Source organism: Carlito syrichta, unplaced genomic scaffold (genome assembly GCF_000164805.1).
Source record: "Carlito syrichta isolate Samal-C Ts95f unplaced genomic scaffold, Tarsius_syrichta-2.0.1 Scaffold307311, whole genome shotgun sequence".
Taxonomy (NCBI): domain Eukaryota; kingdom Metazoa; phylum Chordata; class Mammalia; order Primates; family Tarsiidae; genus Carlito; species Carlito syrichta.
In genome coordinates, this window is record NW_007251407.1 from 17,236 (window position 1) to 32,550 (window position 15,315).

General features: G+C 42.8%; 1 pseudogene; it reads left to right on the forward strand.

Annotated features, from left to right (window-relative positions):
• The first annotated feature begins 9,597 nt into the window (after positions 1 to 9,597).
• The window catches only part of LOC103266713, a 21,696-nt pseudogene continuing 15,978 nt past the window's right edge, over positions 9,598 to 15,315 (forward strand).

Here is a 15,315-nt window from a genome sequence, read left to right on the forward strand (position 1 = left end):
TAGCCAGAATTACAGGCACGCGCTACCACGCCCAGCTGATTTTTTGATTTATTGTAGAGATGAGGTCTTGCTGCCCAGGCGGGTCTCGAACCCGCGGGCTCAGGCAATCCACTCACCTCAGCCTCCCAAAGGCGCGGGATTACAGGCTGAGCCACCGAGCCCGGCTTGTTAGTTTATTTTATAGACTCTTGAATCTAGGAGAGTAGAGAGAAAGTCTTTCCTCACTGCTATGATCTAAATGTCTGTGTTCCCTTAAAAGTCATATGTGGACAGCCTAATGACAACTTATGATATTAGGAGGCAGGGCCTTTGGGAAGTGATTGGATCATGAGGGAAGATCCCTCATGAATGACAATAGTGCCCTTTCAAAAGTGAGAATGTGCCCTCTGTAAACCACTAAGCAAACACTCACCAGAAACAAGATTCTGCCAGTGCTATGATCTGGGACTTCCTAGGCTCCAGAACTGTGAGAAATAAATTTCTGTTATTTATGGGCAACTCAGTTTATAACATTTTGCTATAGCGGCCTTGACAGACTAATAAAACACCCCCCTATGGAATCTATTTGTTCGAAGCAAGTCATTAGGTCCTGCTCACACTTGAGGGGGGGAGATTACACAGGGCATGAATACCAAGAGGCAGAGATCCTCTCAAAAGCTGCGTACCATAGGACTTGATGCTTCTTTGGTCTCAGTTTTGAATTCTAGTTGCTGTATGGGTTAACAGGAAAAGTCTCACTCCATATCTTGTGACAGAGATGGCAAAAGTTTTCAAGAAAATATGTATATAAAGATGTTCACTATATGTTCTTGATAATAGCAAAAAATTAGAAACAGCATAGATTCACTTCAGTGTTCTCGGAAGTACCCAGGTAGTATGTACCTTCCTCCCATCCCCGTTCCCACCACAGCCCCTGCTCAGTCCGATGGATTTTGACTCTGAGCTAGGAGAGGACAAAGCAGATAGAAAGGGTTATGCATCTATTGTCCTTCTCCATTTCTCTCAGCTTTTTTCTGCCCACAGGAATGTACACACGCTGCAGACACAGCCAAGTGTGAAACCACTACTGGAGCCTGATAGACTAAGAGAATGTGGAAGTGTGAAAGGACTGGAAATGACAATGGGAACCGGACAGGTTCTTTAGAAATGACTTCCTATCAAGTAAAGGGAAGGGAACTAGCTGCTTTCTCTTGCGAGCTCTCTCTCTCTCTCACACAGAGTTCATTTTGTTATTCACAAAAACTAAAAGTAGACATAGTTGAATCTCTATTTCTTCCAAATATCAGAGATAAGAATTTTTAAAAAACAAATAAACCTAATAGTCATGTGTAATAAGAAGAGATTAGCATTCCTTTAGAGTGCTCCCTCGTATTCATGGGGGACGGGTTCCAGGACCCACCATTCTCCTCACCCCACACAAACACTAAAGTCCAGAGATGCTCAAGTCCCTTCTATAAGATGGTGTGGTATTTGCATTTACCCCATGCGCATTCCCCTGTATACTTTAAATCATCTCTAGATTACTTGCAGTACCTTATACACTATAGATGCTATGTAAATGGCTGTTATTGTATTGCTTTCTAAATTTGTATTATTTTTTATGATTGTATTGCTATTTTTAAAAAATGTTTTCCAAATATTTTCAACCCACGGTAGATTGAATCCAGGTGTACGGAACCGGTGGATATGGAAGGCTTAATGTACTTCCTTCTACCCTTTCCCATCTAATTTATTTTGTAAGTTCTTGTACTTGTGCTATCTGGAATGTGGGGAACCAATATGTTACTATTAAATTGTGAACATTTTACATTTTCTGTATTCCCTTTCAAAAATTAATTGCCATATACAGTTTCAAAATTATATTTACAATAATTATTTAAACTTAGTGCTTAAATAACTTCACTGACGACTCACACCCCTTTACATTATGACTTACCCATTCTTTAGTTCATTATACTTCACTCCTCCAAAGCCATTTTCTCAGGAGAGATATACCTGAGAATATTTGAGAATGTTTTCTGGCAACTTCGTGTATGAGTGATAAAAATCATAATTTGTCTAAGTTAAAAATGTCTTTCTCTTCAAACTTTTGAAATGTTGTGTAATTGGTTCTTGCCATATTATTGAGATGTTTAAATGTCATCTAATTTTTCTTCATTTGACTATAACTATCTTTTACTACTTGTAGAAATTTTTGTCTTTATCCCTCTATTTCCAGTATCTTGACAGGATATGTCTACCTATCAGTTCCTTAATTAATTTGGTCTGTGCAGTAGGTTGAATAATGTCCCCCAAAATTCATGTTCACCAGACCCTTAGAATGTGAACTGATTTGGAAAAAGTTCTTTGCAGATGCAATCAGTTAAAAGGTCTTGAGATGAAATCATACCGCTGGGCCCTAAATCTGAGAATTGGAATCCTTATTAGGAGAAAATACAGAGAGGTACACACAGAGAAGGCTAAGTGAAGATGGCGGCAGAGGTTGAAATGATCTTGCCACAAACCAAGGATCACCTGAGGCCACCACCTGGGGCCACCAGGAGCTGGAAGAGGCAAGGAAGCATTCTACCCTAGAGCCTTCCATGGGACCTTGGTCTGGCTGACATGTTAATTTCATACTCTAACCTCCAAAACCTTGCAAGAATAAATTTTGGCTGTTTGAAGCCACCTAGTTTGTGATACTCTGTTACAGCAGCCCTGGGAAACTACTACAGTCTGGAGTACAGAAATTCTTTCCATTTGCAAACTTTGGTAGGCCAGTGCTTTGATTATTGTCCGCATTTCTTCTTCACATCACCTACATAGAATTCACAAGTATGATTTTTATTTTTGGTCTTTCTCATCTTTATATCCTCTTTCATTGTCTTAATCTCTTTGTTCATTCCCTTTGCATTCTGAGAGAGCTTCTCAGTTGTCAGAAATAATTGTGAAAGACTGAAATGAGCAAAAGATGACTGCGTGTCCTTTCGATGGAATGTTGGGTGTTGTATAGATGACTCTTCCAGGTTATCTGATCCCATATGGTCCTGAGCCTTTCATTATTTCTTTTTTTCTAGGTTATATGGTAACTCTGTAATATGTTGAAAACTCATAGTAATGAAAATGAATCTTGCCCATGGGAATAAGGAAAGGAAGGAGGAAACCAATGAGGAAAGAGGGAGGCCTTAGCACCTGTGGGAATGAAGGGTCCAAAAAGAATATTCACAGAATCTTACCTTTCCCCAAACAGTTATTTGTTGAGAACTGGCCCCATGCCTAGTGGAATCCTTATTTCCCCCCAGCATTTTGATTGTCATTCTTCAATAATTCACTATGTCTTCGTGTCGCTTAAGCCTTTGCCAAGGTGTATAAGAAGAAAAAAAATGGTTCCTGGAATTTTGGTCTTTTAATCACTGCTCCAGACTGGTTCTGGGAATCGAGAGGCACCATCTGCAAAAGGCTTTTGGAGGAATTGGAGTGGGAAGAGGGGTGGGTGGGGTTGTCAAGGAGAAGCATACGTCCCCAGTTCCATTAGCGCAGTCTGGTCTGCCGTCCCCCAAAGCTGAGCAGACACTTTGAGGAGAAAACCATTTTGTGGTGTCTTCACCCAGCCTAGTTAGTTTAACTTCATTTCCAGGCTTGTTCTTGTTACTCTTTCCTTGATTTATTTTCTGTTTTCTTGGCTGTTGTAACAGAAAAGTCTGCTCCCTTTGGAAACAAACAGCACTGAAAAAGATAGGACAGGAGAAAGTTCGCAATAAGAGCCTCGCCTCTAAGCTTCCAGAAGAGAAGCTGCTTCTTCTGCTCCTAGACCTCTGGCTTGGTCCTCTCATGCCCGGGAGCAGGCAGGAAGGAAAAGGGGCTTTCTCTCACAGACATGGAATGGGGTCAGGTTCTACCTTCTCAGTAAAGTCCTCCCTAGTCACCCAGCCCCCTGTTGTCTGATCCCCTACTTCATTAACTATTCTGCCCATTTTTATATTTAACTCTAGGCTTGGATAAATTATATGATTCATACCATTTTCTATCATGGAATTATTCTTTTCCTAGCTATCAACTCCTTAACAGTATGGGCTTTACTCTGGCTTTTTTGTTTACCACAGCCCTTAGTATGGACTCATGGTAGGAGTTTAACAACTACTTGAGTTGACCTGAATTCAAGCCATCACCTGGCTACCAGCAATACTAAAGCATGATTTACATTTCTGAGGATAGGTGAAAAATGCTGGGAGGTAGTCAGACCTGGAACTCCCCCCACCATGCCCTACAGCGGTATGAGAGGGAATTCTATCAGTCCCTAGAATGCTATCTCCAAAATTCCCATGCAGAAGTCTGAGGTTAGAGAATTGTCCCACTCTCAGTAGGAAGGGTTATTCAACCTATTTCAAGTTAGCACACTTGCAAAACTTTCACTGTGTTTGGCCATCTTGAGCGAGGATTTTCTTCTTCAGTTCCTGGTCCCTCCTTCTCTTCAAGTGAAGATGAACTTCCTATTTGCTCCCTCGTCATACCTCCATCTCGCTCTCCTGTGCTTCCTCTGGATTTTGGGGAATGCACAACCTCACAAGATTTGCCAAGATTTCTTCTCTTTCCTTCGAGGAATTCTTTCAAAGTTTTCACTCCCCCAAAAGTTCTTCCTATCTAGGTAGAAGAGATAAGAGAAAATTTTCCTTTTCTTCTTGTACAAATTACTCTGCTCAGTTCAAAGCAACAAATATTGAGCTCAGTTGATAAAGTGCTTGTTCTTTGATTGATAAAGATATTGGTTCATTTAATATCTCTTTAGTCTGGGTATAGATCTTGACACTTTATTTGAGTTATCTGTTTGAGTGTATGTTCTCTATATCTGGCTAAATGGGGATGATCCTCTCAGAATGGGCTCTCTGGGGCTATGATGTCTTCTGTTTTTATTTTCTGCTTTTCTTTTTCTTTTTGAATCAGGGTCTCACTCTATTGCTCAGGTGCAGTGCAGTGGCATGAACATGGCTAACTGTAGTCTCAACCTCCTGGTGTCGGGTCATCCTTCTGCCTCAGTTTCACAAGTAGCTGGTTCTTCAGGCATGCACTACCATGTCCAGCTAATCTTTTTATTTTTTGTAGAGATGAGGTCTTGTTATGTTGCCCAAGCTGGTCTTGAACTCCTGGACTTAAGCAGTCCTTTTGCCTTGGTCTCTCAAAGTGCTGGGATTATAGGTATAAACCACTGCACCCAGCCTGCTTTTCATATCACATATAAAAGTTACTTAAAATGGCATCAAAAGCCGGGCTCGGTGACTCAGCCTGTAATCCCGCGCCTTTGGGAGGCTGAGGTGAGTGGATTGCCTGAGTCCACGGGTTTGAGACCTGCCTGGGCAGCGAGACCTCATCTCTACAATAAATCAAAAAATCAGCCGGGCGTGGTAGCGCATGCCTGTAATTCCGGCTACTTGGAAGGCTGAGACGGAAGGATCGCCGGAGCTCAGCAGGTCGAGGCTGCGGTAGCCAGGAGCGGCCACTGCACTCCAGTCTGGGCGACCAAGTGAGACTCCAACTAAAAAAAAAAAAAAAAAAAAAAAAATGGCATCAAAATTCAAAAATTTTATTCTTCAAAGGGTACCACCAAGACAGTGAGAAGACAACACACAGAACGGGAAACAAATTTTTCAAATCATGTATCTAATAAAGGACTTGTATCTAAAGTATAGAAAGAATTCTTACAACTCAATAATAAAAATACAAACAGCCCAATCAAAAAATTAGCAAGGGATCAAGTAGACTTTTCTCCCATGAGGATATACAAATGGCCAATAAGCACATGAAAAGATGCTCAACATGGTTAGCCATCAGGGAAATGCAAATGAGAACAAAAATGAGAAACAATTTTATACCTGCTAAGATAGCTATAATAATAATAATAAAAACACAATGGAATGGTGATAACAAGTGTTGACAAGAATGTGCAGGGGAAACAGAATGCTGGGAAATGTCTGGGGGGGAAGGAGGGTAGGGAAAGTCATGGGCACACACTGAAGCCCTCCTCCAACCCTATAAAACAACCTTCGGCATCTGGAAATTTTGCTTGAGCCCTTAGGTATGAATTTTGATTGCTGTTGTCGTTTTGTGTAATTTTAAGGGCGGGTTTTTAGTGTAACCATCACTCGAATAATGACATTGTTCTCAGCCCGTAATTTCTCATCCCTCACCCCCTCCAACCCTCCTATCCTTCTGAGTCTCCAATGTCTATTATTCCACTCTCTGTGCTCACATTTACACGTCATTTGACTCCCACTTATATGTGAGAACAAGCAGTATTTGTCTTTCTGTTTCTGAGTTGTTTTTCTTAAGTGTGAAAAGTCTGTATGGACCTTTGGGGCCAGGCTGATACCTCTGGGGCTACAACTAGACATGAGTGAGGTGGTGTGGTGTGGATGCTTGGCTTTCCTGGGTGACCCAAATAGAAAAGGCCACATGCCTCAGTGGGGACGGGAACGTCTTAGTTATTTAAGGGGCAAAGGCAACTCGCTGCCCTGACACCGCTCACATAGGAGATCAACTAAGACTGGGATAAAATAGGAGCCCACTGAGGCCTGGCACTCTATGAGGTCACCTGTCCAGCCTTCCTGGTTTTCTTCTGGGGATAGCCAATCATTGGCCAGCTGCCCTTGGCCTTAGCAGGACTCCCAGAGGGGGCGTAGGGAAAGCTGCTGGCTGTGGAGATCTTGGCCTCTCTCTCTCTCTCTCTCTCTCCCTCAGCACAGAACGAGCCCTCATGGGCCCTGAGCCCTCCTGTCACCCCCAAATCCCAACATTCTATCCTACAATGTCAGCATTGGATGGGGAGGGGTCCTGAGCAGACATAAGGCAGAGGCAGCGATGCCAGTGGAGGACTGTTGACTGGATGTGAAACAGGAGAAAAACTAATATAACAAACACAAGGAGAAATGTGAGAAAGACAAACGTGGAATTGGTGGAACCTGACTGGTACAGGCAGGTGTGGGCGGCCTCACACCCTGGTGCATCTCAGCTTGTTCCTAGCGTGTCAGGTTGCCCTCTACCTTCTCCGAGTTTCTCTCAGCATCTCCTGGGTTTATGTATCAGCTCTGCCGCTTACAGCTCGTGAGTCCTCAGGGAATTTATTCTCTGAGCCTTGGTCTTCTTGCCTATGAAGCAGGTCAAATGACAGGGTCATCTACCTCACAGGGAAGTTATGAAGGTTAAATGGGGCAGTATGTAAAACACCTTGTTTGGTAGGGTCCTAGTAACTGATCAATAAATAAGACCTAGTCTATTAGAGATAGTTTTAAAGTTTATTTTTAATATAGCACAAAATTTGCCATTTCAACCTTTCTAAGTGTACAATTCAGTGGCATTCAGTACATCCAAAATGTTGTGCCGCCTTTTCCACTATCCATTTCTTGAACTTTTTTCTCATTCCAAACAGAAACTCTGTCCCTACGAAGCAATAATGTTCCCATTCTCCCCCTCCCCCAGTGCCTTGTAACCTCTAATCTTTTCTCTGTCTTTATGAATTTGTCTCTTTTAGCTATTTCATATAGGTGGACTCATACAATATTTGTTCTTTTGCATCTGGCATACTTCACTTAGTATGATGTTTTCAAGTTTCAACCGAGTTGTAGCATGTATCAGAATTTCATTCCTTTTAAGGCCGATTAATATTCCATTGAATGCATCAACCATGTTTTGTTTATCCATTTAACTGTTGATGGACATGTGGGGTGTTTCCACCTTTTGGCTGATGTTTCCATTGGAGGCACTGTAGTCAGTCATCCAAGGGAAAGCAGTTTAGTTTGGGGGGTCCGAACACAGAGTCTGGAGTCACACTGCCTGAGGGCCCATCTTTCACCTAACACCGTGGTGCATGCCTCAGCCACTTTGTGCTTCAATTTCTCATCTGTGAAATGGGAATATGAAGCATAGGGCTCTTGTGAGGAAAAAATGAGTCAACACGGGTAAGTAGCTGCAGTAGTTCCTGACACCTGGTCCACAACCAGGAAGGTTGGCTGTTATTATTCTGCTGGGAGTTTACGCCTTTACTGAGCAGTGATGAGCAGAGAAGATCTACATCTGAGTGGACATGAGTTTTCTAGCCTATAGGAAGTGGTGGTCAAAGATGGAAAATTACAAAACTGGAAAATCAACTGAAAATTTCAGAGGTGAAAAAGACATCAGAGATCATCTACTCAAAAGTCCTCCTCTTTCCAGTGGGGAAACTGAGGCCCAGAGATAAAGTGATAGAGGCAGAGCTGGAGCCAGGCACCTGCCACTAGATCTTGGTCTCTAGACCTTGACTTTGGTGCCAAGCCCGGCTTCTCCACCCCCATTCCCTATGTAGGTTCCCCTCTCCAAAGGTGACATCAAGTGTATGTGTGTGGGGGGAATTAGGGGGTGGCTATTTCATCCAGCAGGATTACACGCCTTTTAGGGGGCTTAGGAGCCCATCTGTCCTTTGACCTTGGCTCAGACACAAGGTCAAGCTGCTCCCAGTGCTCTGAACACCACCTCCCCTATCTCTTACCCACTTCTGCCAGACTGGGAGATGTGGGGAGGGGGGAGTGTCAAAAAGCTTTACTTGGGAGGGCCTTTTCTGGCAGGGACAGGGAGTGGGCAGGGAGGAACTCAGACCTGGCAGCCCACTTGTGGCGAGACTTTGGTTGTTTTAGGATTAGGAACCTGCACTCAGTAAGCACATCTGTTGTTCAGCTGTTTGTGTTCTTTGTTCATTTCATTGATTTTCTGGGAGGTTATTTTTGGAGAATTCCAACGTGTCTGAGCTCTACCAGTGGGGTGCAGCCCACACCTGGGCAGGAGAACAAGGCAGACAAGGTGACTTGGTGGCAGTGAGAACTGCAGGGTAGTGCCAGTGGAGACACAAACCTGGGGGAGGGTATGTGACCAGCTGCCAAACCGTCCCTCTTCCTGGAAGGACTTCTCTTTGGAATGCTTTGATGAAAGAATTATGTGTTTGTGCCAAGCCTGGCTTCACCACCTCCATCCCCCAGGTAGGTTCCCCTCTCCGAAGTGACATCAAGTGTGTGTAGGGGGAGAGGGGGACTGCTTCACCCAGCAGGACTCTGCTCCCTTTAGGGGACTTAGGGGCCCACCTGCCCTTTAACCTTGGCTCAGACACAAAATCAAGCTGTTCCCAGTGTTTATTCAAAGACAGAACTTTCCCTCCACCTCCTTGAAGGTGTTAATCTAACATAAGCAAGTCTCACCAACCTGGGTATGGTAGGGGGAGAATCTGCACCTCCTTCTCACAGACCATTTGGGGAGTAGTGATAAGCAGAAAAGTTCGCTTTCGGCAGGAGGGGGAAGAGTTAACGGAGGGGACACTACATGGGTAAAGGAGTAGAGAGGATTGCAAATTTCATCAGCCTCATATTTATAACTTTTGTGTAAATCTTTGCTTCTCTGTGACTTTCTCCTCCTCCTCCTATATCTGTTTCTGATGTGTTGGCCATCACTGTGGGAAAGATGCTTTCCTTCAGAGACCTTGAGCTGCTGGTGGCATTGGTTGGACCGTTGTGACAAACTCCTTCCTCACCTCCCAGCCCTCGCTCAGAAGAAATTCATCTGGGGTTGGGACTAGGAGGTGAGAGGTGGATTCTGACTTGGGAGATGTGGGGCGATGTCTGGGTGAGTCTAAGCGGCGTCTTCACTGGGGCAAGAGATGGCTCACCTCCGCAGTCCAGGCTGCCGGGAAAATCAACACCCAGTGATGAGGTGGAGGGAGGAAGGGAGGGATCTGCCTTCATCCAGCAGCTGAAAGTGAGACACTGATGATAGTGACAAGGCCTGAAATGCACCCCACAGTAATTGAGCCACGTCTGGTGTGAGCCCGCTGGGAAAGGAGGCCACATCCGGCCCTTCAGGCTGTACTGTGTAAATATGGGGTGGGGCTGGTCAGGGTCAACAGCACGTTCCCACTGCCCCCTGGAGCCAGTGGGTGGGGAGGGAGGGGGTCACAGGGCCAAGGCTCCTCTTCCAGAGTGAGGGAGGAAACATCCAAGGCCAGCCTTCCCTGGCCCCAATTCCGTGCGTGTCTCAATTTTCCCAGAGGTGAAGTCCTTGGGAGCCCAAGCTGGGCTTTTTGTTAACTCAGGGGTGGTTTTGAGAACTCTATGGGCTCTAAACACTAATGTAATAGCAACCAGTCCTTAAAGTGCACTTTCCAAGTGCCAGGAACTGTCCTGAGAGCTTTTGACTCACTCACTGAATTCTCATAACACCCCTGTGAGATAGGAACTATCTCCATTTCACAACCCCGTGAGATAGAAACTATCTCCATTTCACAGATGGGGAGACTGAGGCAAGAAAGGGGGCAGAGCTGGGATTTAGATACAGCATTTTGGCTCCAGAGACTGCTGGGTGGCACAGGGGTCCTGTTGCTACAGAATACAAGCCAGAGTGGAGACTTAGCCTAAATTGTCCCCCCAAGGAGCCCAAGTGTTCTAGAGGTGTGGTCTGGGGGTGGCTAGTTAGTACAGATGATAGCATGTCCTCAGAATTGACCATCACCTAACTTAGATAAGGGAGGGGTTTTGTCCAACCTGACATCCTCCTGAGGTTAGGGCCGCCAGGCCTGGAGTGGTTGCCTGAGGTCATGTAAGTGGAACATAGCAAACCAAGATCAGATTCACGGTCTCCTGACAGCAACCTTTCAACTGCTCTATATTTTCCATCTTTCTCCAGGAAAATAAGACAGTGCCTACACTCTCCTCAGCCCCCACCCCAAAGCCCAAGGTCCCACGGTAGAAGGCAAGGGTGGTGGGTGGCAGGAGACTTCCTGTGAGGGAGGGGGTTGTGTTGACTTGATCGCCAGCCCCTGCCCTGGGTCTGGCTCCTAGGTTCCCCTTTCGTCAGGTAGAGAAGATTGAGGAAAGCTGGAGAGACTTTGTGGTCCTCTTTCTCCCTGATCTGAGGGCTGGTCAGTGTCTCTTGGGCCCCTTTGGCCTGGGGACTTGTTTATAGACCTCATGTTGGGACTTGCTCAGACCTCAGCTTGGGTGGAGCAGGGCCAAGCACCCAGCCAGCTTTCAAAGAGGAGTCTTGGGCCTGGGACAAGGGTATGTCTGGATGAAGGAGCTTTGGGGATAGTTGTTTCAGATCATGGCAAAGGCTTTGGATGAAGTGTCCAAACTGGTTTAACACCTTGTAGCGTGTCTCTTATTTTGTGGATTTATTTCATTTACCTGTTAAGGACCTGCCTTTAGTGTGTTTGTTTTGTCTGTGAAAGGCTGGACTCCTGTCTCCTGCCCTAGACTCAGCCAGTCTGCTCCCTGGCCCCCAGCCCGCAGGCCCCTGACTGTCAGGCTGGAGCTCTAGTGATGCCGGGGCCCACATGCAAAGTGCATTTCAGCTGTAGAATATGAGGCCCACACTTTATATGTGACTAAAGGAGTCTGGGGACAATTCCTTGACCCCAATTATCCCTGACTCCTCATGTCTGGACCCTAAATGGCACTAGCAGATATAAGGTCCCTTCTTCAATCAACTTTTTGTTAAGCCATGAGTAAACTTACTTTATTTTTCATTGTGGTAAAAAAACATTTAGCATGAAATCTACCTTCCTGACACATTTTTAACTGCACAGCACAGTCTTGTTAACCAAATGCACATCGTTAGGACAGCAGATCTCCAGGGCTTTGTCATCTTGCAAGACTGAAACTTTGTACCCACTGAACATCAACTCCCTACTTTTTCTTTCTCCCAGCCCCTAGCGGCCATTTCCTACTTTCAAAAGTTAGAGTAATTTATTTACCAACAAGTGGAATCATGCAATATTTGTCCTTCTATGACTAGATTATTTCACTTAGCACAATGTCCCCAGGTTCATTCATATTGTAGCATATGACAGGATTTCCTTCTTTTCCAAGACTGAACAGTATTCCAGTGTATGTATATGCCATAGTTTCTTTTTCTTTATCTATTCATTTGTCAATGGACACTTAGGTTGTTCCCACCTCTTGGCTATTGTGAATAATAATGCTGCAAATGTTCACGAGAGTGAAGATACCTCTTTGAGATTCTGATTTCAATTATTTTGAATAAATACCCTGAAGGGGGTTGCTGGATCATATGGTGATTCTATTTTTAATTTTATAAGGAAACTCCATACTGTTTTCTATAACAATAGCCACCATTTCACATTCTCAACAATGCACAAGCGTTCCAATTTCATCACATTCTTACAGGCACATGAAATTTTCTGTTTATTTTACTTATTTTTTATTTTTATGGTCATCCTCTAGGTACAATATCTCATTGTGGTTTCGTTTTGCATTTCCCTGATTAGTGTTATTGGCATCTTTTCATATACCTGTTGGCCATTTGTATATATTATTTGAAAAAATGTCTGTTGAAGTCATTTGCTTATTTTTTAAAAGATCGGGTTATTATTATTTTAGGTGTTGTTATTGAGTTGTAGGAATTTTCTAAATGTATTTTGGATATTCACCCATTATCAGAGATATGATTTGAAAATATTTTCTCCCACTCCGTGGGAGGCCTCTTCACTCTGTTGCTTGCATAGAAGCTTTGCTGCACAGAGGCTTTGTCACTTGGTGTAGTCCTACTTGTCTATTTTTGCTCTTGTTGCCTGTGCTTTCGGTGTCCATTGCCAAGAAATCATTGCCAAATCCAATGTCATGAAGATTTTCCCTTATGTTTTCCTCTCAGAGTTTCATAGTTTCAGGTCTTATGTCTACATCCTTAATTCATTTTTAGTTGATTTCTGTGTGAGGTATTTAATAAGGGCCCAGTTTGGTTCTTTGGCCTGTGGCATATTAATTTTCCCAATACTATTTGTTGAGAAGACCACCCTTCCCCCATTGTATAGTCTTATGCCTTTGTAAAAGATCATTTGACTGGTATATTTCTGGGTTCTCTATTCTATTTAATTGGTCACTATATATCCGTCCTTACATATATTGTAACATATAGTTTTGATCACTGTAGCCTTGTAATAATATTTTGAGGTTAGAAAGTGTGAAGTCTCCAGCTTTGTTCTTTCTCAAGAATGTTTTGGCCATTCAGGGTCCTTATTGGTTCCATGTAAATTTTAGGACTGTTTCATCTTTTTATGTTAAAAAAAAAAAATGCCACTGGGATGGTGATAAGGTTGTATTAAATCTGTAGGTTGTTTTGGGTTGTCCCAATATTTTAACTATATTATGCCTTCTAATTCACAAATGAAAGTTGTCTTTGCATTTATTTGTATCTTTAACTTTTCTCAACAATGTTTTGTACTTTTCACTCTACATCTTTAAGCTGAATTCTAAGCATTTTATTATTTTTGATGCTATCATAAATGAGATTGCTTTCTTAGTTTACTTTTGGATTGTTTGTTGTTAGCGTATTAAAATGAAAGTGATTCTTGTATATTGATTTTTTTTATTCTGCAACTTTGCTGAATTCATTTATTAGTTCTACTATGTTTGTGTGTGTGCATGTGTGTGTAATCTTGAAGGTTTTCTACATGTAAGATTATGACATCTGTGAACAGAGGTCATTTTATTTCTTCCTTTCCAATTTGAATGCTTTTTTGTTTCTTTTTCTTGCTTAATGCTTTGGCTAGGATTTTCAATAATATGTTGAATAGAAATGGCAGGAGAAGCATCCTTGCCTTATTTCTGATTTTACAGAGGTTCAGTGGAAAAGCCATTGAATTGGCAATCAGTCCACAAATATAAAGTGCTACCTATGATCTAAATGTTCTTGATTTTTATTCTAAGTTGCTTGTATAATCACTTTATTACTCTGGGTTTCTGTTTCAATTCCTATAAGAGAGGATCCATTAGATCATAAGGGTGTGTCCAAATTCAATGCTCCTAAATTTCATGATTTTAAGAATATTATCTAAAACCTTTTAGAATTTAGCAAATGGAAGATGAAAGGGAAGACATATTCAATTCTTGATCAATCAACAACGCAGAACAAGTACTTAATATATGCAAAGTACTAGATAAGAGGTAACCTTGTTTTCTGCCCAGAAGGAGTTTACAATCTGTTAGAAAGGTAAGACATACATATGTGGAAAGTTCAGTTTCAGTAGAGGAGATAAGAGTGTTCTACAAGAGGGCAGTGCATGATTCATCACCAAATAAAGGACATGGGAACAGTTTGACATGATAGTGGTTCACAGAGTAGGTGATGTACCAAGACTTATTCCCAAGAAAAGGATCCAGAAGACATTGCAAAGATGAGTGACATCATGAAGAATCAGGTCAGGAGTTCAGAGAAAAGAATTGGCTAGAATTGTTGGGGATGGGTACTGGAAAAGCTGTGTGCATAGTTAACATTTGCTGGGGTTTGGCTGCCCTGTGTCCATGGTCTAAACTATCCTGACTCTTTCTAGGAAGCTTCCCTTCTGGTAGGATTGTGAGTGGAAGTACCACATTCCTTCCCCATGCCCCAACCACATGACTGGTCCATGAATGGTTCTGTGACCCAATCACAGTAGGAACATGGGTCATATCTGCTGGGCTATTGGTAAAAAGGCGAGTTATCCTTCTCCCTGGGTTTGAGTCAATTTTGCATAGAAACCTCTTGTCACTAAGAGAGTAGAGTCAGTCTAATAGTGGAGCCAATATAGCGAAAGCAAGAACAAAAGATAAAACCAGGGCATAGTGGCTTCGTGTGAGACCCTGAATCAAGCTATGCCTGAAGCCAAACCTACCTCTGGATGTTTCAACTATGTAGTCAATACACTTCCTTCCTTCTTTTGTAAATGTAGGTTGATTTTCTCGAACAAAAAACATTCTTTTGCAAGGTGGACCATGACTTAGATTTACTAAAGCATGAATAAAGAAGGCAATCCAGGCAGATAGGGCCATACCAACTAGGATGTGTTAATGACAGTAAGGATGTGGCATCCAGAGAACTGTGCAGAAACTGCCTGGGAGAGACGGTCTGTGTGGACAGTGTGCAAAACACTCTGCAAGAGAACACATATTTTTATTTCTTTGGATGAATTGACCTATTTGGATAAATTCAGTGGGATTGCTAAGGAGTGTAATGGAAAGACAAAGTCAAGGAGAAAGAAAGAGCTCTATAAACAATAGAATAACAGATGTTTGCGAAACACTACATGTGAGGCACTGGACTAGCACTTTTCCCGGTTGAATCCTTTCACCAGCCCATGAAGTATTATATTTTCTCTATTTTACAAGTAGGGAAATTCAGGCACAAAGAGTTGACCCAAGATGACCTAGTTAATAAGTGTCAAAGCTGAAATTTTTAACCTGAAAACCCAGGCTGGCTGACCAGAACCTGCGTTCTTAACTATCCTCTTCTGCCTCTTCATTTATTTATTTACTTTTTTTTTTTTTTTTTTTT